This window comes from Silurus meridionalis, chromosome 8 (assembly GCF_014805685.1).
Source record: "Silurus meridionalis isolate SWU-2019-XX chromosome 8, ASM1480568v1, whole genome shotgun sequence".
In the NCBI taxonomy this organism is placed as follows: domain Eukaryota; kingdom Metazoa; phylum Chordata; class Actinopteri; order Siluriformes; family Siluridae; genus Silurus; species Silurus meridionalis.
The window spans coordinates 9,208,349-9,234,405 of record NC_060891.1 but is presented as its reverse complement, the minus strand read 5'-3'; the positions used below and the strand labels follow the sequence as shown (position 1 = coordinate 9,234,405).

General features: G+C 38.0%; 2 protein-coding genes and 1 long non-coding RNA gene across 4 annotated transcripts in view; 2 read left to right on the top strand and 1 right to left on the bottom strand.

Moving 5' to 3' along the window:
* LOC124390066 (polyadenylate-binding protein 1-like 2) overlaps nucleotides 1-26,057 on the top strand; it is a gene marked incomplete at its 3' end in the record, with an annotated part of 369,871 nt that overhangs the window by 135,429 nt on the left and 208,385 nt on the right. The gene's annotated exons all lie outside the window — the stretch shown is intronic.
* LOC124389743 overlaps nucleotides 1-26,057 on the top strand; it is a 379,509-nt gene that overhangs the window by 291,870 nt on the left and 61,582 nt on the right. The window lies entirely within an intron of this gene.
* Nucleotides 20,911-25,076, bottom strand: LOC124389745. Of its 2 annotated transcripts, XR_006926624.1 has the most exons (10): nucleotides 24,919-25,076; nucleotides 24,743-24,780; nucleotides 24,470-24,594; nucleotides 24,238-24,288; nucleotides 23,776-24,027; nucleotides 23,397-23,566; nucleotides 22,258-22,848; nucleotides 21,525-21,625; nucleotides 21,337-21,433; nucleotides 20,911-21,225 (listed from the first exon to the last, which is right to left on the bottom strand). It is a non-coding gene; the product is annotated as an uncharacterized LOC124389745 (long non-coding RNA). The 2 variants fall into 2 exon arrangements; XR_006926623.1 differs by having other exon boundaries at nucleotides 24,743-25,076.

Genomic DNA, 26,057 nt, shown 5'->3' with positions numbered 1-26,057 from the left:
TAGAAAGACAGGTAATATTTGGAACAGGTATAAGAATTTAGGAAGAATAGTCATTTTCACAGAATGTATCCTACCGCTAGAGTAAGGGAAGACTGTTCCACCTGTTCAGGTCAGTTCTCATTTCTTTTAATTGAACTTTAAAATTAGCTTCAAACAGGAGCGAGAAAGAACGTGTCATGTTGATCCCAAGGTATCTAAACCCGTTGGGAGAAAAACGAAAAGGTAATAGTTCTCTTTGAATTTGCAGAGCCGAATTATTAATGGGAAAACATTCGCTTTTTTCAAAATATAATTTGTATCCCGAAAAGGCACCAAAGCGATTTAGCAAAGAGATAATTAAGGGGCTGCTGGATACCGGGTCACTAACATAAAGCAAGAGATCGTCGGCATATAAGGAGACACGGTGTTCGATGTCCCCCCTTATGATTCCATGAAACAATGTAGTGTTTTTCAAAGCTATTGAAAGAGGCTCAATCGCAATGGCAAACAGAAGTGGGGATAAGGGGCATCCCTGTCCCGTTCCCGTGTCAGTGGAAAGAAATCTGATCGAGTATAGTTAGTCCGAATGGATGCTAAAGGAGAATGGTATAGTAGCTTGATCCAAGAAATAAAGGTATTGCCAAAGCCAAATTTTTTTAGGACTGCAAACAGATATGGCCATTCGATTCGATCAAACGCCTTCTCCGCATCTAAGGAGATAACTACCTCTGGATGTGGAGAAGGGACTGGCATATACATTATGTTGGATAATCTACGAATATTAAAAAAAAGATTGTCTGTTTTTAATGAATCCCGTTTGGTCATCAGAAATTATTGAAGAAAGAAGGTGTTCTAAACGGAGTGCTAGTATTTTAGATAGAATTTTAGTGTCTGTATTTAAAAGTGATACAGGGCGATATGATCCACATTGGGTAGCATCTTTATCCTTTTTGAGAAGAAGTGAAATCGATGCCTGCGAAAAAGTTGGGGGTAGAGAACCTGCTCCCACAGATTCTTTAAACACTTCGAGGAGGATGGGCGCAAGCTTTGTCTTAAATTTCTTGAAAAAGTCAATCGGATAGCCATCAAGACCAGGAGATTTGCCACTTTTCATGGCCATTATAGCCACATTAATCTCTTCGAGTTCAAGGTCATGTTCTAACCTTACTAACTGATCCGTTGGCAGTGAAGGGGTATCTAAATCATTTAGGAAATTATCCATATCCCTGGGGTCTGCTGGAAATTCTGAAGTATATAGTGAGGAATAAAAAGTTTTGAAGATGTTGTTTATTTCTTTCGGATTTACAGGTTAAAGTTTGATTAGAGTCTTTAATCTGAGAAATAATCCGTGAAGCGGCTTGTCGTTTTAACTGGTGGGCCAAAAGACGGCTAGATTTGTCCCCGTATTCGTAGTAGAAACCACGTGTCTTCATTATTAAATGTTCTGCATGAGTAGTGGATAGAAAATTAAACTTTGTTTGCAAGTCAGCTCTTTTCTTACGTAGTTCAGCTGTTGGTGACTCGGAGTATTCTCTGTCTAAATCAACTATGGACTGAGACAGTATCTGAAGTTCCTTTTTATGCTCCCTGTTAACATAGGATGCGTAAGATATTATCTGGCCCCTCAAGTACGCTTTCAAAGTCTCCCAGAGTACTGAATAGGACACTGTGTCTGTTTTGTTTAGTTCCAAAAAGTCATCTATGTTAACTGAAATAAAGTCACAGAATTTATTATTAGATAAAAGTAGAGGGTTAAATGCCCAAAGTGGCTGTTCTCTAATATTCAGAGGGAAATATAGGTCTAACAGAACTGGCGCATGGTCAGATACGACTATAGCGGAGTATTCAACCTTCCTGACCATCGACATAAGCAAATTATCTATAAAAAAATAATCTAATCTGGAGAAGGAGTGATGGACATGGGAATAAAAAGAGAATTGTTTGCCCAGAGGGTTTAAAAATCTCCAAGGATCTACGCAACCATTCTGTTTCATAAACAAAGAAAAGGTCTTTGCCATCTCTGAAGTGTTACTGTTGATGTTAGATCTGTCAAGCTGAGGGTCGATAGCACAGTTCAAATCACCTGCAAATAATAAATGATGTGTATTAAGCTTGGGAATTAGCGAAAGGAGAGTATTAGCAAAGTGAACGTCATCCCAGTTGGGCGCGTAGACATTAACTAAAATCACTGGGACTTGAAAAAGAAATCCGGTCACAATAATGTAACGACCATTGGGGTCACAGATAGCCTCGGAAGATGAGAACTGGACTCTCTTATTAATTAAAATTGCTACCCCTCGTGATCTACTATTAAATTTGGAGTGGAACATTTGGCTTACCCATACTTTACGAATTCTAATATGATCATCCAGCCTTAGATGAGTTTCTTGTAGGAACAGTATATCTGGCTTGAAAGATTTAAGATGGGAGAAAATTTTAGCTCTCTTAACAGGACCATTTAATCCCTTGACATTCCATGTCATTAGCCTCACTGGCTGACCTCTTCTGGCTGTCTTCATTACACATGTAGTAAAAATTAAAATTAGACACATGCAAGGGTCACAAAACATGTAGCAACTGTAAAATGTAAACAACAGAACTATAATTAAAAGTGCCATAACAACCATACGCAAACATTGCTGCCAACCCCTCCCACTCCCACCCCTTATTTGAACAAAGAGAGAACATTATAAAGCCTAGATCTAAGACCCCAACAGGGACTGATCGCAGAAAAAAAAAAATAATTACAGAAGCTTCCGAGAAACGCGGATTAGCAACGGTAAAAAATGTATATCGCAGGTGTAGCTCCCATGTAGAACAGATATCGTAACCAAGTCATGTCGTCGTTTCACATTTTTAATCAGCTAGTAGCTAAACAGTGTGTGTCGTCGCAGTCATAAGTCTTGTGCAGCATCGGGTTTTACATGTCGATATAGAGCCAGCACGTTAGCCTTCATCCCAGTGGGAACGATAAAACTCATTGGCTTCTTCTGGCGTGTTAAAGTAGCATACCTTCCCTTCATACAATACCCAAGTCTGGCAGGATACAAAAGACCAAATCTGACCCCTTTCCCGTACAGTCGAGATTTCACATCATTAAACGCCGCTCGCTTTCTCCCAAGCTCAACGCTGAAATCTTCGTGAAAAAACACCTTGTGACCTCGGAAAAGCACCCCCCGCTGCTGCCTACCGAATCTGAGGATGCGTTGCTTGTCCTGGAAAAATGAAAAGGACCAGGAAAACTCTGGGTTTGGGGTTTTTGGCCTGTGTATTGCTGGTAGGGACAGGTCCGACCTGGTGGGCTCGCGAGAGGACGAGAGGGCTGGGGAAAAAATCCCTCCCCAGTACTTCCGTGAAAAACTCAGTCATAAATTTAACCGGGTCTGAGCCTTCCAAACTTTCCGGGATACCCACCACTCTCAGGTTTGATCTCCGGGATCGATTTTCAAGATCATCCAGCTTTTCTTTCAGCAATGTATTCTCCTTCGTAATGCATCCATCAATTCTCAACATTCACCATCCTGTCGCTGTAGACGTTCAAGCTTTCTTCCACCTCACGAAGACGTTAATCGTGCACTTCGTAATAGGACTTAACTTGCTCCAGGGTCGCATTCACGGGTGATAGTGCATCGGTCAGCTCCGTTTTTAGAAGGGAAAGAACAATCTGCGCAGTGTCAGAGAGGAGTGCCGTCCGAAGTCTCTCAAGATCAGGTGGTAAGGTTGGTGTGTCTTCCGCAGGCGCCGCCACGCCGAGGCCTCGCTGCCTTTGTCGCCAATTTTATTCGAAGTTGCTTTCTGCTCGTCATATTTTTGATAGCTCTTGGTTGCTTACGGTGTTAACAGGGAGAAAACCCGTTTCAGCGAACTTATTTGGCAAAAACAACGACAAAAAACAAAAGGAGTCGGGAGCTACACTCACGTGTGCCTACTCACGCCATGCCTAAACCGCCGGAGTTATCCTTTAAATGTAAATTAGATATAGGACATGCGTGAGGAAACAATAGGGCTGGGGAAGACCATTCTGGGGGACGGATGCCGGTGGTAATCACCAGTATTCGCACCTTCGCTGGTGCCAGCCCCCAAGCAGGTCAGAAAGGGGTATTGTGTGAATGATAATCATGGCCTCAGATACCTTTTGGTTAGAGATAGTCCTTGGGGCTTGCTGCTTCTCCCAGACTGATTAAATTAAGTCTATGATTCTGATTGATACAACTGAAATTCTACATAACTACTTTTGTGAAATGTAAGCCGTTTTGCGGATGAGCTTATTTTGAAATAGCATGGGGTGGAATCTGGGTTGAGGCAGTCTGTAATTCTTACAGTATGTATGAATCGAGATCGTGATTCATTTTTCGATTAATCGTGCAGCCCTTATATATATATATATATATATATATATATATATATATATATATATATATATATATATATATATATATATATATATATATACAGTGGAACCCACTTATCTCGACCTCGGTTAACTCGACAACCCTATTAAGTCGATGTTTTTGAAGTGGAACCGCCAAATTCTCGCTTTGTCTAAGCATTTTTTATCGGTTATGTCGACTTTTTTATGTCGCCGAACCCTAATATCTTGAGCACAAGGGGGAAAAAATTTGCCATTTAACGTTGGTTATCTCGGTGCAGCTGCAGAAGAACTCGCGGAAGTGGCGAAAAAATCAAGGATTACAGCTGCTACAGGTGTTGTGTTGTATACTAATATAAATAAAGAATGATAATAAAGAGTAATAATATTTTTATAAATGTTGCAGTGAGCAGAAATGAACCTTTCGGCTAATGGTGTAGGAGACATCATCATTAGCCTCATACTAACCGGGTTTGCTAGCGCTGCTTTTGTGTTTGTTAGTTTATTAGAAACGTCTACTTTTTGACTAAAAGATGAATAAAACTATATTTAAGTTAATAAGATTACATAAGTTACATGAGTACATAAGTTTACTTATAGCTCACTATAAATCTGATATTTAGACTGAGGAAGAAAACTATTAAAGCTAATAATAGCTAGCTGGCTAGTTAGCCTAGCTAATGTTGCAAAATAATTGTATTTTGCTTTTCATGTCCTTTTCTGTATTTTTATCTACATGTATACAGTGAATGGACACTCTAGGAAATAATAAAGATGTAAAAACAGGTATAAATGTGGTAGTGAAATGTGCCCTAGTGTATGACTGAGTTGTTCCTCTGTGTGCTTTAGTAACTGCTGTTAAACTGAGAGGAAAGAAAAATAATAAACAGTGTTAGGAAAAGACAAAGTTTTCAAATATTTACTCAAATATAAATTGTAATAACTTGTTAAAATGTTTTTAATGGTTTAATAGTGGATTTATTCAGGTTTAAACACACAAGCTGGTGGTGAATGTAATATTGATTATAGATTCCTTTTACGAGACGCATCTCACTGTGTGTTTGTCTCTTCAGACACAGGAAGATGGAGACAGGACACGGCATCTGTCTCCTCCAAGCAGCTCGTCCCCTGTGAAGACTCGGTCTCCTCCAAGCAGCTCGTCTCCTACCAGTCATGAGCCTCACATAGAGATAAATATAAAGCACATAGTGTTTAAACAGCTTTATGTTATAGGTTACAGAAGGATTTCTGTCCAACACCAGGGGATCAGGAGGAGAAGGAAAAAGATAAAGAGATCAAAAGGAAGACGATGAAGAGTTCCTGTTCAGTATCTTACCTCAGGTCTGGGGATATCAAAGGTTCCTGTAGATGATGTGTTGTGTATACAGTAGAACATCAGCTGTAGGAGAACCAGGGAATAATTGACCAAACAAGGATTTGAATATCAAGATTTTGCAGAAAGAAGGAAGTTGTTTTTGCTGTGAACTGATCAAATGTTACACTAGGGCACTTTGTATTTGTGGAAGTGATGTTACGAATCTCACGTGTAACCATTTCAATTGTTTTTATGCCTCGTTAGTCTTAAAACTAACATTTATAGATCTGACTAATAGAAAGTGTTTTTTTTTCATGGATCACCTCAAATCAGTGTTACATTCATTGTGTGTGTATAATGATGGCATGTCAGCTATAAGGGTGATGGAGGAAAAGTCAAATCTAAATGAAGTTTGTCACTTTTTTGTTTCTTGTCATTATTTGTTGTCCTCCCCATGTGCTGCTGTACACAGGTGAACAGAGACGTCCATTCCACACCAAGCTTTTAACAGAAATGACCAAATTTGTAATACTGCTGAGATGATTTTATAGGAGTTTTGTTTCTTATTTTAACACCAATATAAAAATCCTATACATATTACGGTGTAGTTGTGGACCAGTTGAGAAAACACTAAGTGCTTGTAAAAAGACTGGCGGCAGATCAAAATCAATCACATCTTTCATTAATGTTTTTTCTTTTTTAAATACATTTTTGGACTTGATTATATTCAATAAAAAGTATGTATTACAGTTAATTTACCTTGTGATTAATTTACCAGATTATTTTATTCTTATGATAATTTCTTGCTTACAAACGTCTTAATAAGTAGATGATTAGAATTGAAGGATGATAAGAGACTATAAATACTACCATGTGTTTAAGTAAAAAAATCTGTTTGTTTTCAGAGTTCAGAGAAGGTAAGTATAATGAATAATCTAAGGGATATAAAATAAAGTCTTTGGTAAAAGTGCAGTGTTGTCAGGAAACAGAAGGAAGCGAGGCCAGGTAGCATGAATGAATGATTTATTTTCTAATAGCTCATGACACAAGTCTGACACGCGCTAATCACCGTGTTCTCACATTCTCTATTTTTAATGCACTTCTACTCCCCCTAATGGTCACTTTAAGTATAACAACAACAGGACACCACATGCAGTACAAACTAATTACACCCCAAATTAAACCCCACATTTTTTATCAAAATCACAGTACAAACTGCAAACACGTGTTTTATATTAAATAATATAATTCTAAATATTTTAATACCCTACTGTGTCTAAACAGAGGAGCGCTACAATAACTTGTGTATGGTTTACAATCACAGAAGTCTTCAGCGACTGCGGTTGAATCATTGAAGCCCCGCCTCTTTTGTGACGTCGGCATCCCTGATTGGTCATATTTCTCGGTAAACGCACCAATGAAACGGCGCCCTGGCCGCGCTTTTAATGTCATGACAACTTTGTTGTGCTGCTGTTCAACACAAGCATTTACTAACCACAGCAATGAAGCACAAACAAAAAGCTGAAATGTTTTTTTATTCGTCAAGGTTTTGAACAATCCGCTCTCCAAGACGTCGGAAAGGATTTTTTAGCCAGAAAGAGCAACTTTCAGAAGAAAGAAGGAGAAATAATGACAGATAATAAGACGGGTAACAGCTACAGCTGCTTCTCCTGCTGTCAACTTTATTCAACTTTATTGTCATTGTACAGAGAACAAGTACAGAGACAATGAAATATAGTTATCATTTAGTTCCTTAAACCACATTAAATATGAAGCTGTCATGCAGGAAATATAAAAAGATCTTGTACTGACTACTAATGCAGCACTTATAAAATATTTGTACTAACAACGTTGTGGGTGCTTAAGACCAGAGGTGGCAAAAGTACACACATCCTTTACTTAAGTAGAAGTACAGATACTCATGTTTTAAAATACTCGGGTAAAAGTTGAAGTACTGATTAGACTTTTTTACTCAAGTGAAAGTAAAGAAGTCTTAGCTCTGACATGTACTTCAGTAAAAAGTAGTTTGTGTCGCAATTATAATTAATTGTGTAAAACATGGCGGATTTGGTGTTTGATTTGAGAATTGGCGCATAAATAAAACAAAAGATTACTGATTACAAATATTTTTATCTGGAGTTTATTTATTTTTTTATATCTAAGTAAAGAAAGGATGTTATGAATAGGTTTTAATTTCACCTCTTTTATATTTAGATATTTATTTATGTATTTAAATTTTTTATAAAAATGGTAAAAACAGAAATGCGCACTGAATTGATGGTGCATTTCTAATAACATTTAGTGCCGTTTACAATAATTTAAATTTTGACAGCCAAATATATATATATATATATATATATATATATATATATATATATATATATATATATATATATATTAATACAAAACTAGTTAAAAATGTTGTTACCGAATGAATGTATCCAGGCGGAACATCCGCATATAGAACACAAGCAGAGAAAAGATGATGATGATCATGAATGTGTCTGTTCTCAGTCATGTTTACATCACTGACTCCCTCTGTCTCATCCACGTTAACCCCAAACTTCTTACTGCCTTCTGCCTGCTGATTCTTATCTTCGTAAAGAGTGAGAGTCAGGACTTTATACACCAGCGGATTGAAAAAAAAGCACAGTAACAGGAAATCGGTTGTTCGGCTGAAATTCGGCACGCAGTGAAATAAAAAAATATATATTTCACCAAATCAATGGATTAAAACTAATGTAACGAGCCGGTTTTGAAAATATAAGAAGAAAAAAGTACAGATATTTGTGTAAAAATTTTATGAGTAAAAGTAAAAAGTTGTCTGAAAAATAAATAGTGGAGTAAAGTACTGATACCAAAAAAGTACAGTAACGAACTAGAGTGGAACCCGGTTATGTCGATGTCCTAGGGGGTCGCCAAAAAGCATCGAGATAACCGATGATCGAGATAAAAGAAAATCAATATGGCGGCAATAAATTACCATGCTTGAAATTTCTTTATGTACATGATGTGCGTTAATAAATGAGAATGTACATGCACGTGTTTTTGGAGGGTTTTTTACACAACAGCGTTGCCGCGATTTGTTTGATGAAGGCATGCTATAAAAATGTACATACATGTTTGTTAACTGTCAGGAATCCACCTGCCACGCCCCCTTCGGCCCCCTTTGGCGTGGCAGGTGCTTTCTCAGCCGCTTTCTCTGAAGCTCCCGGCTTCAATCGCGCACATATGGTGCTCGTTTAGCATCATCACCAGCTCCTATTTAAACTTCCACACTCTCACCGTCCGTTATTGTTGGTATATGTTGGTTCATGGCGGTCGTTGTTATCGCTCATGCGCATCCCGGTACGTGCCTTCCCACGGGCACTCTCTCAACGGCTGCGCTTTTTTCTTCCCAAAGCGCATCGCGGATTCCCCCCTATCCTGCCGTTGTTAATTCTATGCTTTTGCTGCTCATCCCACGTTTCGCGCCGCGCTACTACCAAGCGCGGCTTTCGCCTTCCGTTCATCGCATAAAATTTAACAACAAATGGCATATGTGCACTATTTAACAGCAGAGATTCACCAGTATACAATACAACACCTGTAGCACCTGTAAAGCTTGATTTTTCCGCCACTTTCGTGAGTTCTTCTGCGGCTGCACAGTGCCGATCCAGATAACTGACGTTAAATGGCAAATTTTTTCCCCTTGTGCTCGAGATATCAGGGTTTGGCGACATAAAAAATATCGACATAACCGATAAAAAAATGCTTAGACAAAGCGAGAATTTGGCGGTTCCACTTCAAAAACGTCGACTTAATAGGGTTGTCGAGTTAACCGAGGTCGCGTTACTTTCCACCTCTGCTTAAGACTGGTGCAGTATTGCATGACTCTGTTCTGTTCACTGTTTTAACTAGAAGTTTATAATGATTTCTGTTTAACTTAAAGTTTGTTTTTTATTTTGTAGATAAATTTAACATTGCCAAGTGCAGAGATAAAAAAGGCAACATCAGAAGGCCAATGAATGCCTACATGGTTTGGGCGAGGAAACAGCGGCCCATCTTTTCCAAGGCCAATCCAAATAGCAGCTCTGCAGAGATCAGCATGCAGCTTGGATTTGAGTGGAACAAACTGAGTGAAGAACAGAAAAAACCCTACTACACTGAATCATGGAGGCTTAAACGGGAACATGAACAGTTGTTTCCTGGTAGGTGAACATTCTTTATAGAAAAATGTCAAAATAACAAAACAAACGCATCAATTCTGACTCTTTTTATTGTTTTTATGTTGCTTCTTACTCTTTAAATTCTTCTTTTCTATCATGTAGATTGGGTTTATAAACCGCTTCCAAAGAAGGGAAGGAGAAAAGGCAGTTTGCAGAGTAGTGACTCACAGAGGAGACCTGATCATCAACCAAACCACCACATAGTCATGAACATGCCAGAAGAAGTACTAGTCCATGACCTCGTGCCTGAAGTTAGTGATCAGTTCCCCGGCCTTAGCCACCAAGAACTCCTGTCTCCTAAAGACTTCTGCTTTGATCCTCCTCTTTTCCCTTCTGTTTCTGAGTCGACTTTCTGCCAGACCAAGTGAGTTAGTAAACTGCATTGGAACAGTTTGAGAAGAATGACATGCAAATGAAGTTTTACTCTGCATCTAAAATAATCACCATAATCGCCACTCATTTACTTTAATATGCAGCTAAAATTGTGCACTTCTGTTTACAGCACCTGCTATGGGTCTGACTGTACAAGCAGTGAGGTTCAGCTCGAGGACGAGGATGAAATCACTTTGCTCAACAACGACATCTTTTCCATTTTAAATAAGGAATATGGCTTTTTGACCAGTCTGGAGCCCAGAATCATACTGAAGACCCCCACAACAGCACAGAGATCCTGGATTATGTACCAAATTTTGACGTCGACAGCTTCGAGGATCTGTTTAAGCAACTTGAACAGATGGACAATGATTCAGGAATAAAGGAAGATGGTGAAATTTGAACGTTTCATGTACTTTAGTGTGCATGTTGTTTCACCCATCTTAAATTTATAATAAATTCTAATTTAAAGTTTTATTCAAAAAAATTAAGTTTTGAATTTCAATCATGTCTAATGTCTCTTCATCACAGAGAGCATTCAATCACTTCATTTTCTTTCCTGAAATCCACTTTAGTAAATTCAGTGATGTTTGATGTCCTTAAAGAGAAGGAATTTGACAGAAACTGAAGTTGAGGTATTTTCTTGCAGCTTTTGTGCTTTGTTCAACTTCAATGTGGAGCAAACCCTGATTCACTTAAACATCTGTACTTTATAATTGAGTGCATGTATTGGCACAAGAAATTGCAATCTTTGTACAGGAGACGATTCTAAGGACGTCAGCAAAGTGGATGATCTTTCAGCAGTCATTCTGACAGGGTTAACACTGGATTCACCTCACAACACCTGAACACTACTGCTGGATGGAGCAGCGGGTCCGTGCACGAGCGGTGGTTGGTGAATGGAGGGTGGAGCCGGGGGGAAACAAGCGATGCGAAGCAGATCTGTGGCTGATGGGACTAATCAGTGTGCTCTGTTTTAGTGACTGGTGACGAGGAGAAAAAGGAGAAAGACACCGAGCAGAGCTGAGCATGTGTGTGTGTGTGTGTGTGTGTGTGTGTGTGTGTGTGTGTGTGTAAACCAAAGTTTAATACTGTGTCCTCATGTGTGTATCAGTGTTCTGATTAAATCATCTGAAACGTTGGTGTAGGTCACAAGAGTGTGTGTGTGTATTGGTTCCTCACTGCAAAGTGCAAGTTAAATGCAGTGATGTAAAGTGTTTGAGTAAATGTACTTTGTTACTGTACTTGAGTAACTATAAGTGACTTCCTGTCTGATGAACTGTTCTGTATTGGTCCTGTTTACTTCAGTAGTAAGGAATGTAGACCTGAGATCCTGATTATTGGTCTTTTATTACCCATAAGGCAGTGGTTTTCACCTTTTTTTTGAGACATGACTCAAGAAAACACACTGCATGTAGGGGTACGGCCTCAGGAGCCCTGCAGTAAGTGTGCTGTGTGCATGTGATTGATAAAAGTGCAGGTAGAAATTCAACTGAAGCTGCATTTAATCTGGTTGATTATCAAGCAAGTTATTTTTCAACTATATTTAAATTCCCTGTTATAGGATAACTTGCAATTTTGTAAATTCCAATTTTATTTCCATTAATTTCTGTTAATACCAAAATATTCCCGATAATTCCCATGGGATGTTTCCAGTCTTGAAAATTCCTGCAACCACATTCCTAGGAAATACATGAGCTGTTACTGGGTCTTGGGCACAGGAATATTTTGCCTGCCTTTGCTATTTTTATTTTTATTTTTTTAAGTTTAACATTGTTCTGATATCAGATGCCCCAAGAATTTTACCTGTTATACAAATTGCAGTTTAGACACAGAAGCTTAGTGTATGTGAGGATCCTCTATAATTATTTGGAGAAAGAGTCTGGTGTCATTATGCCGTAGCTTGGGAAGTCGGGATAATGTTAGTAAATGTGATCTAATTTAATTTCAAACAGTGTGTCTATGTTGTATATTACTGGGGGGTCTGAAGTTCGGTTCCCAGCTTGTTGTTTTCTTATATTTTTTTATCCAGGGCCCAAAATCTTTCCACTGATCTCTCATTTAGAAAGTGATCTATGCAGAGCTGAACATCTCACCATGAATTATGAACAACCTCATGCATAATTTTCTTTTTCCCTATCTTCTATTTGTTTCAGTTTTCTTTGAGCATACAAAACAAAACAAAACAAAACAAAAATGTGTAAACCTACCTGTCATGATGTGTGTATTGCAGAGTGTATTTGTAAGTTATCCGCTAGGTGGCAGTAATGGCACAATTACCGGTAAGCTGTAGAACTGATGATGTTACAGTGCAGTTGTTGCATGTGCAGACCTGTGATGGAGTAAAAGAGATGTTCTTCACTAAGAGTTTTCTACACTGAAGTAAGAAACATACAGAGAGAGAAGACAATTGTGTCTTGTTTTTGGGGATGTATTTTATCTAAACATTGTATTTTCAGTCTGTGGTAACGTTTTTTTACAAAACTGATTATGATGATGGTGACAGTGTGGTAGCTAAAAGAAATAACAATAAATAAATAATTTAATAGTGGATGAATAATAAATGATTGTATTAATGTTGTCTGACAATCGATCATTCGATTGCTCGTCTTGGCTGAAGCGCTCACCTGAGTGGGGACGGGGCAATACAACAACAATACACTGACAGTGAAGCAGCATCATCATCATCATCTCCGTGTCACTTGTTTTATTAACATTTATCTCCCCTTTATCAGGGACGGAAAACATTAATAGAGTTGAAAATATGTGTTTTTACATGTTGTATTTATTTTAAAAAGTGTAAATGATACAGTTTAAAATGTTTAAGTTCTTGTTATTAGCAGTGTAAAAGTTCATCTTGGTATTGTATGTGCTAGTTACAATTCTCATGCTAGTCATGGTGTCAGGAATCCCCCTGCCACGCCCCCTTCGGCGGCTGTCAAACCTCGGTGCATCAGGAAAAGCCCTGGTCCTTCGCTCTTGCGTGCCCCGCCCACATGGAGCTCATCACAATCGGGCTACATTCAGAACACTTGAGACCTGTTCCAAGCACTCATCGCACCGCCTATATAAACCCCACATTCACCTACACTCAGGGTCCGTTATTATATGTTCATGCATGTGTGTGTAGGCTCATGTGCAAGTATATCGGCGTATGCGCGTTCCCGCTACGTACCCGTATTTTCGGACTCCTCTCTCCCTCTCCACGGCTGCGCTTTCCCTTCCGGAGCGCACCGCGGATTGCCTTGATCCTCCCGTACGGCTGTATTTGTGTCACTGTGTGGATTAAGTGCCTGTGTTCCAGCCCAGCGCCGCGCTTTCCCTAGTGCCCCTGTGGATTACTCATCCAGAGCGGATTTACTTTCGGTTTGTTGACTGTCCGTTCCCGGTGTGAGTTTTTTCTGTTGGCTTTGCCTTTTCTTCATGAATAAACTTTTGTTTGTTATTAACATTTATCTCCCCTCATCAGGCGGTGAGGGTACTACAACAGCATGGCTAAGTGTTTTGTCCCATGACGGCTCTTTATGCCGAGCCATTCACATAGTCAGCAAACTGAAAGCACAGGGAAACATATTAGATTTGCTAAGCAAGTATCTGCACTGGGATGAGGTAAGTAAATGAATCTCACTGTTTATCTCAATGTCATTGTTTATTGCTGGCAGACCAGAACAGTCATCAAACATCTTTTTTTCAACAGGACATTTCATGTATTTTACTGCCTTCTTAATCTACTTTTAATTTTCGAGCATCAGTGTAATCTAGTGGAACAAATTCCTTATAAATTCATGAACTAAATCAACAAGTAATTAGTTATTTTCTTCATAGTTGAAGTAAAAAGTGTAAGAGGACAACAGTATTGTAGGCGAGTTTAGAGATCAAGATGAGTTTCTTAAAGTGGAAATATGCTCATTATTTCACTTTAGTTGAGCATAAAGACAAAAACTTTTTAGTCAAATGTAAGCTGTGTCTTTCTGGTTCGATTGTCCTTTCTACTGCGATTAACAGCAACTCCAATCTGTCAAAGCTCCTCCAGAAACTCCATGCCTTGATGAAGCTAGAAGCTAACCCGGTGTTCTGTTGTACATTGTTGATAGAAAGAAACATTTTTAAGAGCTCAACACAACAGCTTTTATGATGCAGAAGCCACTTTAGTTTTTAATTCTGAATATATTATTCAGCTTGTATTGTTATTTATTTCAGAAATCTTGTGATATATTCAGTTTGTGCTGGTCTGACTTAAATAAAATAGTGTTTAAAAATTACTTTGTGTTTAAGTCAGTTTTGTGTTTGTATAGACCATAATGCCTAAAAGGGCATTAATGGAAAAAATTATAGAACGTTCTTTAAAAAAAATAAAAAGTTACTTTTAACAGTAACGCATTACTTTTTGGTGTAAGTAATGAACAAAGTAATTGAGTTACTTTTTAATTAAAGTAAATAGTAACTGTAACTAGTAACACTGTCCTTAATTATTGCTGTTGGCCTTTCAGTAGACTCCCAATCTTTTAAGATGACCAATAATGCTGTGCAGATCTATTATATATTTTATTTATTTATTTATAAGACATACAATTATATAATTATAATCTATTAAAAATTATTTGGCTTTTTTTGGTCCATGTGTGACGACAGGAAGCTGATCTGATTAATGCACTTGGTGACGACTGGGGGAACGGGCTTTGTGAAGTTTTGCTGCCATAATTGCAAAGTCTTGAGAGTGGCTTTGGGGTTGCTGGGTGCAAGATCATGACTGGCATAGATTAATGACAGCTGCACCTCCCACCGCATATCTGCACACAAGATACAAGATACCATAATAATATTATAACTTACTGAAGCACTTTTTTTAAATAGAGAACTAAAATTTATAGAATAAAGATAAAGATTGATAAAGATTTGATCCTTTAGTAATACAGTACCTTCCAAGACTTTTTGTGTCCAAAACTCAATTATGCTTTTTGTCAGATTTTCCACTGATGCTGCCAGGTTCTCCTTAAGGCCTTGTTGGCCAAGTCGCCCTGTTTGAGATGGACAAAGACAAGTGAGAAACTGAAGAATCCAGAAATAATGTGCTCCAAAACAGGATTTACAAAAAAGTAGCCGAAACTGCTGCAACAGACGTTTTTAAACTGCCTTCGCTTTGTTTGTGTTTCCAACAGCCAAGTGTTCAAGATCAGCCAAACACATTTTCTATTAAATAAAAAATAATAATTAATAACTGTTTTGAAGCAGGAATTGATTGACCAATTGGGAGTTCATGCAACAAGAATGGCAATATTGCAATATTTCAGCCACTTGATTATTGAGACACACACTGTCTCAGATGAGTCTCACTTTTGTAGGACTGCAAATCTATCAAATAATTATTATTTTTTAAACTAAAAAGCTGGAATTAAACACGATGAAGCGGTTTTGCATTCAGTACTGTATAACATGGATGTCGGTCCACATCCAGCCCAGTTGTGCACAAAGAAGATCCAGGCTGAATACGTAGTCCCAGGCAGTAGGACCGCACCGCAGCTGCTCTTCTGGAATGTCAGGCGTTTGTCTTCCAGAAGAGCCTTCAGTGTGCTGGTATTGGTGCTGCAGATGTTTCCTGGAGGATCCTGTCAGAGAAAACATCTTTTCTTTAAAAAACAGTTAATTAAAATGATGTTTACAATAATAAAGTGATGATGGAAAGGTCACAACCAATCACAATTGCAGATCTTCAAAATAGGGAGGTTGTGCTCTAACTGTGCATTCTGCTCTTTATGGTTATAATGCCATTTATTAACACTAAAATAAGGAGGAGTTCTAGAAAATGACCACTGAATGACAGATTTTTAAATAGACATGCAAAGTAGCACACTTTACTATAGGGTTTATGTATCAGCCAGTAGCAGGGGTAAATAATGCTCTAGAATAGTACATGAGTATGCAGTTTAAGGCATTTGTCATCAGCAGTGTCATTAAGGCTGTAAATATCATTTACAGTTATGTTTTATTCCTTTAAGTGAAGTGCAGTCTGAGACATTATTTTCAAATAGTCATCAGCATTGACTGTTCTGATGACTGTGTTGATAAGAATCAGCTATTTACCCTATCCCAGTGCAGACATTTCCTGAGCAAGTATAAAATGTCTCCGTCCGCTTTCATTTTGGTCACGATGTGTATGGCTCTGCATAAAGGGCCGTCATAGGTAAAAACACATGGCCATGCTGTCACCATGACCATTATTAATTTAGGGGCTTCAGGAAAGTCTGCAAAGAAAACAAAACAATACCACAGACTTAAAATACACTGTGTAGAAAGAAATACAAAACCAAGAACAAGACACATACTGCTTGTTTGTATTATTGTCTGAATCATTTTTAGTATATATGTAATGGTATGTCAATATAATCTCACCTTCTTTAAGAAGTCTGTAGGCGAGGGTGTGCACTTTATAAGTGTCTCCTCTCTGCTGACATAAGGCTACATAAACCAGACAGAGAGACTGTAGGACGTTATGTGACATAGACTTTTTCTCTGCCTCGATCTTGTCCAAAATGACTGTCAGAAACGTCTCTGTTAAGCACTAAATGAGGTAAAAGAAAAGGATCATCCAATATCCAACTAAATCAAACATGTGTTTAATTTATGTATATAAAACAAATATTAAGGAGTTAAGATTTGACTGTATAACAGGTTTAAACTACTTTGTTTAAACCAAAACCTGGAGTAAACATTTTACACGACAAACCATATCTACTGTTCATTTTAAGAACATCAGGGCACTGAATTAACTTTTACGAATGAGAAAACTCAAATCCACAGCTAAACAATAAAGTTGTTTGAATTTTGTGCACACTAAATAAAACAGAAGATAATAACTGACCTTGTTTACACAAAACACAGGTGTGACCGATTTTTCCTCATCTGTCAGACTAGGAAGTTTACAACTCCCTTTAAGTAGTGCAGAAACCCAGTTAGTAGATAATAAATCATAACTGGCATCATGAAGAGTTTCCAATGCACAAGCGATGAGGGATTGTGTTTTGTTGTGTTTGTGCTGTGCAGCATCGATTCGAGGTCTTTTAGCAGTCGTGGGTTGTGACATGTCTGATGCAGTTCTTCATGGGTCCTGCATATAAAATAAATAAATAAATAATAGAACAAAGCTGCATGTTTTATTTCCGCATAATGAATACAGTCTACAATCTGATCATTTCTGTACATGTTAAAGGTGTGTTGTGTAAAATAATTTACTAAATGAAATGAAAGGTGCTCAGATCACACTAATGATATTATATGTTTATTTGATAAAACTGTATCATGCAGTCATAATGTGCTTGTATCGTCTTACACACTGAAGACATAAACATCAACACTATAGATACCTTTAAGTGCCAGAAGCTGGTTTTCAACACTTTCATTCCTGTGGAAAAGAAAAATTCTTTATGGTTATGAATAACAATATTTTTATGGTTATGTAGAGAATCCATCATGCAATACTCTGTGTACCGTGTTTCTATATAAATTATGTGCTTGAATAAAGTACTGGGTTAAAAGTCACATGTATCATGTATGTATATTTAACATTTTATGAAGATATCATTAACATGTAGATTTCTACAAACATTTATCTAACAATATTTCTGGTCCTTTTCTCCCTCACAGATGTAAAATAGACTCAGATTTTCCATCCACATGCAGATCACCAGGTCGCTGTCGTCATTCTGCACAAGAATATTTTCCTCATCCATGCTTCATGCAATCTTTAATAAAACAACTTTTTTTTACTGTCCACTTTTTCTTTTTTATTTCTTGCAAACAAAGCTCAGTTAGCACAAGCTGGAAAGAGCTGCATTCCACTTCCTGCCAGGTGTCACAGTGCACGTCACGTCATGAGGTTGTTCACTATTCATGTTAAGATGTTCAGCTCTGCATAGATCACTTTCCAAATGTGTGAAAGATCAGTGGAAAGATTTTGGGCCCTGGATAAAAGAAAGTAAGAAAACAACACGCTGGTAACCGAACCTCAGACCCCACTGTAATGTAGAACACAGACACACTGATATTAAATTAGTTCACATTTATTTACAGCTCGACTTCCCAAGCCATGGCATAATGACACCAGACTCTTTCTCCAAATAATTATAGAGGATCCTCAAATACACTAAGCTTCTGTGTCTAAACTGCAATTTGTACAACAGGTAAAATTCTTGGGGCATCTAATATCAGAACAATGTAAAAATAAAAAATAAGAGGCAGGCAAAATATCCAATGCCCAGGACCAAGGAACAGCTCATGTATTTACTAGGCATGTGGTTGCAGGAATTTTCAAGACTGGAATCCTCCATTCACCAACCGCCGCTGTGCATGCACCTGCTGCTCCATCCAGCAGTAGTGTTCAGGTGTTGTAAGGTGAATCCAGTGTTAACCCTGTCAGAATGACTGCTGAAAGCTCATACACTTTGTGTCAGGAATCCCCCTGCCACGCCCCCTTCGGTGGCTGTCAAACCTCGGGTTTCCCAAAAGCACCTCGCTCCTTCTCCGTGTGTGCCCCGCCACGGATCTGCTCGCAATCGGGATTCATGGGGAACAGCTGGGGCTCGTTTCACTCGCTCATTCCCAGCCCCTATAAAGACCCCACATTCACCCACACTCCCTGTCCGTTATTGTATGTTAATGTGTGTTTATGTAGGCTTTATGTGGTATGTTTTGTCGCGTATGCGTAATCCCGCTACGTACCTGTTGTAATCGAACTCCTCACTCTCTCCACGGCTGCGCTTCCTTTCCGAAGCGCATCCCAGACTACCCCGCTCCTCCGGTACTGCTCTCTGTGTTCTCGCGCTGTGGATTACGTTCATCCGTTCCAGCCCAGCGCCGCGCTCTCCCAAGCGCTTTTGTGGATTGTCTATTGTCTGCTTTTCTTTTCTGTTCGGGACTTAGTGGGCCACGCTTCCGCAGCGCACCACCGGATATTCCCTGCGAACGCAGGTATTTGTGTTGGCTCTGCCTTTTCTCTGCATTTGTAAATAAACCTCTGTTTGCTGTTAAGTCGGCTTCCGCCTCCCTTCCATGCATAACACTTTGATGACGTCCTTACAATCGTCTCCTGGACAAAGATATTAATTTATTGTGCTAATCCATGCGCGCAATTATAAAGTACAGATGTTTAAGTGAATCAGGTTCTGCCCCACATTTATCAGCTATATTGCTTTCAGAGCTCAAAATGAACAAAGCACTAAAGCTGCAAGAAAATACCTCAACTTCAGTTTCTGTCAAATTCCTTTTCTTTAAGGAACATCAAGCATCAGTGACTTTACTAAAGTGGATTTCAGGAAAGAAAATGAAGTGATTGAATGCTCTCTGTGATGAAGAGACATTAGACATGATTGAAATTCAAAATCTTTATTTCTTTGAATAAAACTTGTTTAAATTATAACAATATAAAATAAAGATGGGTGTAACAACATGCACACTAAAGTACATTAAATACATTTCACCATCTTCCTCTTATACTGAATCATTGTTCATTTGTTCAAGTTGCTTAAACAGATCCTTGAAGCTGTCAATGTCAAAGGCTGATGCAGAATCCAGAATCTCTGTGCTGTTGTGGGGGTCTTCAGCAGTGTTGAGCAGTAACACGTTACTGTAACGAAGTTACTTTTGACAGTAACTAATATTGTAACATTACTTTTTTAAATAAAGTAACTCCATTACCGTTACCGTATGGTGCGTTATCCTTTCATTTTTTTAAATGAATAAATTTAGGCTGAAGTGTAGACTACAGTCGTACCCGTTTACAGCAGAGATGCGTTGTAGGATTAAACCACTGTAAACACGAAGACGACGCACTGTGGGCGTGTTTCCATTTATTCAGGTCTGTGCGGCAGTAATGGTGAGTCGAGGTGAGAGCAAGACGAGTTTCTCAAAGTGGAAATATGATTATTTCACTTTAGTTGAGTATAAAGACAAAAACTTTTTAGTCAAATGTAAGCTGTGTCTTTCTGGTTCGAAGGTCATATCTACTGCCATAGCAGCAACTCCAGAAACTCCATGCCTTGATGAAGCTAAAAGCTAACCCGGTGTTCTGTTGTACATTGTTGATAGAAAGGAACATTTTTAAGAGCTCAACACAACAGCTTTTATGATGCAGAAACCACTTTAGTTTTTGATTCTAAATATATTATTCAGCTTGTTTTGTTATTTATTTCAGAAATCCTTGTGATATATGCAGTTTGTGCTGGTCTGACTTAAATAAAATAGTGTTTAAAAATAGTGTTCAAGTCAGTTTTGTGTTTGTATAGACCATAACGCCTAAAAGGGCATTAATGGGAACAATAAAGAAAGTTTTTTAAAAAAGTAACTAAATAGTTACTTTTAACAGTAACGCATTACTTTTTGGTGTAAGTTTTCATCAAAGTAACTGAGTTACTTTTTGAATGAAGCAACGAGTAACTAACTGGCTCTCAGTCATCTATGCCACTCCTGATCTGGCACCCAGCAACCCTGAAGCAGCTCTGAAGACTTTGAATCATGGAGGAAAAACAACACACAGCACGTTCCCCCAGCCGTCATCAAATGCATTACGCAAATCGACTTCCTTTGCCGTCAGATTAAGCCACAAGTATCACAATCGTGATTTATCTCTAAAATTTTGTACATTAATAAATCAGATTTCTATTTATGTATAGATATTTTTAGATAAATAAAAATGTTTATTTATTTATGATCTGTACAGCATTATCAGTTTATTATAGTTTACATCTATGTATTAAGTCTGTATGTCTGACTTCCTGACAGGACACTTCAGTTAGTTTGCATCCCCAAACCCACCACAGTGAGCACTAAGGACCCCCAGGGCTGAATCCTCATTTGGCTGTACGATGACATCTTTTCTATTTGAAATGAGGAATATGACTTTTTTTAACCAGTCTGGAGCCCAGAATCATACTGAAGACCAGTGTTGTGCTAGTTACTAAAAAATAGTAACTGCAATTCCCATGGCATATCTGCACACAACATCCAATACAAAATTAGGACTTGCTGAAGCACAAAACTAAAAGTCTCAGAATAAAGATAAAGATAGATAAAAACATCATTATTTAATGCTTTAGAAATACCTTTTGAGAGTTGGGTTACAAACTGATTTATGCTTTTTGCCAGAATTTCAAATGACATTGGCAGGTTCTCCTTAAAGTCCTAGCTGACCAAGTCGCCCTGTTTAAGGACAAAGACCATGAGTGAAAAGCTGAAGAATCCAGAAATAATGTGAGATGTTGCTCCGAAACAGGATTTACAGTAAACTTACCAAGTAGCCTGAAAACTGCTGCTACACAGACGTCTCGGAACGGTGTTTGCTCTGTTCTTGCTTGCATCAGCCAAGTGTTCAGTATCAGTCAAAGGTCCTTCCTAGTAAATAAAAAGAGGAGAAATGGATATGTTGGGAGTCTTTGTGGTGGTTATGGAGCAGCTATTGTGGTTTTACAAAGAATTATGAGTTTATACAAGAATGAGAACTTGCAACATTTCAAACAACCACTAGAACTTTGACCCTCAATGGAAAAAGTCAGGAATAAGAACTAGGTCCTAAAAGTAATGATGCTTTATATTGTACTTTACACCACTGAGAAAGCAGGGGGCAGAGCACTGGGTCAGCCATGACTACAGCACCCCTGGAGAACAGAAAGTTAAGGGTCTTGTTCAAGGGCCTAAGTGTGGAACTTGTGATGTGGTGATCCTGGGGCTTGAACCCCGACCTTCCAATCAGTAATCCAGAGCCTTCACCACTGAGCTACCACTTCCAAAAAAAAGACCCTCCCATGGTGAAATACTTACAGCTAAAGTTACAGAATTCTCTGACTGTCTGAGCACTGATCCTGGAAATTTCATTTATAAATTTTGAAATTTCCTCACAGAAACATCACTATATCAACAATTACCCAATTTTTCCCTGTGAGATCTTATTGTATTAAAGATTAGATATAAAAATGCCACCTACATATCAACTTTACAATATGTTTAAGATGTTTTGCATCCAGTACCGTATAATATTGGTCCAAGTCCAGCCCAGTTGTGCACACAGAAGATCCAGGCTGAAGATGTAGTTCCAGGTAGCAGGACAGAGATCATAACCATACGAGCTGTTCTTCAGGAACCTCAGTCTGCTGTCTTCCAGAAAAGACATCAGGGTGCTGGTGATCATATTGTATGTGTTTCCCGGAGGCGCCTGGCAGAAAATACATCATTATTTAATACCCAGTGCCATGAAACACTGTTTAACTGACAGCATAGTTCAACATAAATGTACAAAGAATTTGTCCCACTAGATTACACTGATACTTGGAAATTAAAAGTAGATTAAGAAGGCAGTAAAATACATAAAAAGTCCAGTTGAAAAAAGATGCTTGACAGTTCTGGCCTGCCAGTAATAAACATTGACACTGAGAGGAACACTAAAGATCAACAACTTACCTCATCCCAGCACAGATAAGTGCTGAGCAAGTAAAATACCTTTTCCTTTGCTTTCAGGTTGCTCACTACGTGAATTGATCGGCATAAAGAACTTTCATGGAACAAAATACTTGCCCATGCTGTCACAATGACCATAATCACTTTGGGGGCTTCAAAAAAGTCTGCAAAGCAACAAAACAATAGGATGTAAATACACTGTATAAAAAGAAATACATTGGATAGATAAGGTCAACACACCCTTATGAAATTGCAGGTTTTTTAAATATAGGATGGAAATAACAAATATAAATATGCAAGCCAGTGATTCAGTCAGTAACCAAAAACATGTGGAAAAACACCATACTGACAGTGAAGCATAGTGGGTTTAAAATAATGCTTTGGGGCTGCTGGTCAAAAATGCTTAAAGAAAGCTGCCCCAAATCACCCATTAAATTAAACAAAGACATGGCTTTAGGAAAGGATAATCAAAGTTCTGAGTTGTTCCAACCAGAGCCCAGACCTCAATTCGAGCTGTACACAGGAGAGCACCTTGCAATTTGAAGGAACTTTTTTTGCAAAGAAGAGTGGGATAAAATTCCCAAGTGTAAATTCGTTTTTTGTTTGTTGTTAGATCACATTAAAGATTTGTTAGATCACACGATTTACTTCTCTGTATAAGTGTCTAGATATTTTTTAGTAGATAAGTAATGAAATATCAGTATAATCTCACCTTCTTTAAAAAGTCTGTAGGCGAGAGCATGTGCTTTGTGAGAGTCTCCTCTCTGTTGCCACACGCCTACATAAACCCTACAGAGAAACTGCAGGAGATCATGTCCCATAAACCCTCTCTCCACCTTAATCTTCTCCAAAATCACAGACAGATACGTTTTTTGCTAAGCACTAAAAAAAGACAGAAGAAAATTATTTGATATATACAACTAGACTAGGAAAACTACTAGATATTGTATAAACCAAAACCTAGAGTCAAAATTTGCCAGGACCAGTGAATTATAGATCAACTTTAAAAAAATTACAAAATATAAATCCACAACTAAAAAATAGTGTTTAAATCGCATGCACACTAAATAAAACAGAAGATAAAAACTGACCTCATTTACACAAAACTCAGAAATGACTGCTTTCTCTTCATCTCAGAACAGGAAGTTCACTTGTTCCTGTGAGAAGTGCATGAATCCTGTCTGTAGGTAAAACATCAGAACAGGACTTTTGTAGTGTTTCTAACGCACTTTAGATGAGAGATTGTGTTGTGTGTCTTGTGTTTGTAGGATCTGGTGAAGCAGCATAAAGTCAAGGCTTTTGAGCTTTCCTGGGTGGTGACATGGCTGATCCAGTTCTCTTTGCTGTGGGGTTTGGGCATGTATGAATATAACATGAATAAAACATGTACAATAAAATAAACAATAAAACAAAGCTGTGTGTTTGATTTCTGCCTAATGAATATAACTTTCAATCTGATCATTTAAGGGAAATGTACAAATAGGTTTAGCACATGTTTATATAAATCTGTATCTCCTCTAGAAAATAGTTTATAACATGTCACATCTAAATACCTTTGTCAGCTTCCTGCTAGTTCTCAGTGTGCGTGGAGAAGCACTTTTTCTCTGTAATGACAATAACCAATTTATTACAGAGTAAAAGCAAATAGCTTCTACATCAACATCTACAAAAATTTAGAGAGATTTCAGTGTTACATTTGTTCAACTCATTTCCCTGTTTAAATAGTTTTTTCCTGTTGAGGTTTAAAACAAACAACATTTAGTTTTATTTAGTCACAATTCTCACTTCAGTTCAATGACGTCTGCGTTTGTAATCAAAAGAAAGTGCCTCGAATAAACAGATGCTTTTCTCGAAGCTACTGATTGTGTACTCCAGGCTTCGGATTTCCTGATTTTGTCTGGTGTTTACTTCTGTAAAATAATTTACAAAATGAAATGAAAAGGTGCTCAGAGCACACTAATCACATTATATGCTCATTAAATAGACCTGAATCATGCAGTAATAACAAACTTGTACTTTCTTACACACTGAACACAGAAATATCAAAACTTTACACACCTTTAATTGCCAGAAGCTGTTTTTCAGCACTGCCATTTCTGTGGAAAATAAACATTCAGATAGAACATTATATATTATATTATTATATGTGTCACGGTGCGAATGAAACGGAGGGGGAAGCTGAAGTACGGTTTGCTTGGGTTTCAATGACTAGACTGAGGGAGAGAGATACACACAAGCACACACACACACACGGCAGTCTTTGGGATAAGAGAGTCTGAGGTGCGCTTGGGAGAAGTGAAGCTGATCCAAGATTCGCTGTAAGGAAACATGCATCCGGTGCAGGATATTGGAGTCCGGAAGAAATGGAACACATAGAGTCCTGCATGAAACCATAAACACATACAATAACAAACAAGGGAGTGAGTGTGAGTGAGGAGCTTATATAGAAGCGGGGTGGAGTGATGATGAGCCCCAGGTGAGCGTGATTAAGCCTGGAGCTCCAGAGAGAGTGGAGACATGATTGATGATGAGCCCCAGGTGTGCGTGGTTAAGCCTGCAGCTCTAGGGAGAGCGGAGGCATGGAGAGCCACCAAAGGGGGCGTGGCAGGTGGATCCCTGACAATATGACATATTAAAACTACTAATTTTTTTTTATTCCATTAAAGATTGCCACAAAATATTTTTGTGCGTTATTGTTACACTGTTGCTAACATTTCTATTAGATGTATTATTATAATTATTGTTACTAACACATTATTAGATATTACTATTATTGTTAGAAACTTTTATAGGAACAATTATAACTAAATGAACAATTCCCAAATTATATATATATATATATATATATATATATATATATATATATATATATATATATATATATATATATATAAATCCCTTATCTAGAGCAACGAATATCTCATTAATACAACTGAGCAGTTGAGGGCCCATGATGGCAGCTTAGTGGGGATGGGATTTAAACTCATGAACTTTTAATCATAATTCCAACATCTTAACCACTGTGCTACTCCTTCCATCATGCAAGTAATTGTGTGCATTGTTACTATCAAAATGATGTGTTTTAAAATAAATGTTTCAAACCAATCAGAATAGAGAATTAAACTAAGCTTTGGGGTCAAATTTAAACAGCAAAAAAAAAAAATTATTTATGGTATTCTGCATCTTCAGAGTCTTCGTGGCCTGAAGCTTCGACTGGCTTATGCTTGCGTTCTCCATTTCTGTAGGTCTTTTCTAGTCTTTAATTCTAGAGAGTTTGCTGAATCTGGAGAAATGGAAAACAACTTAAATTACAAATCCTTCAATAAAGTATTTTAATTTCTCATAACAATATCTAAACGATCAGTGTTTCTAC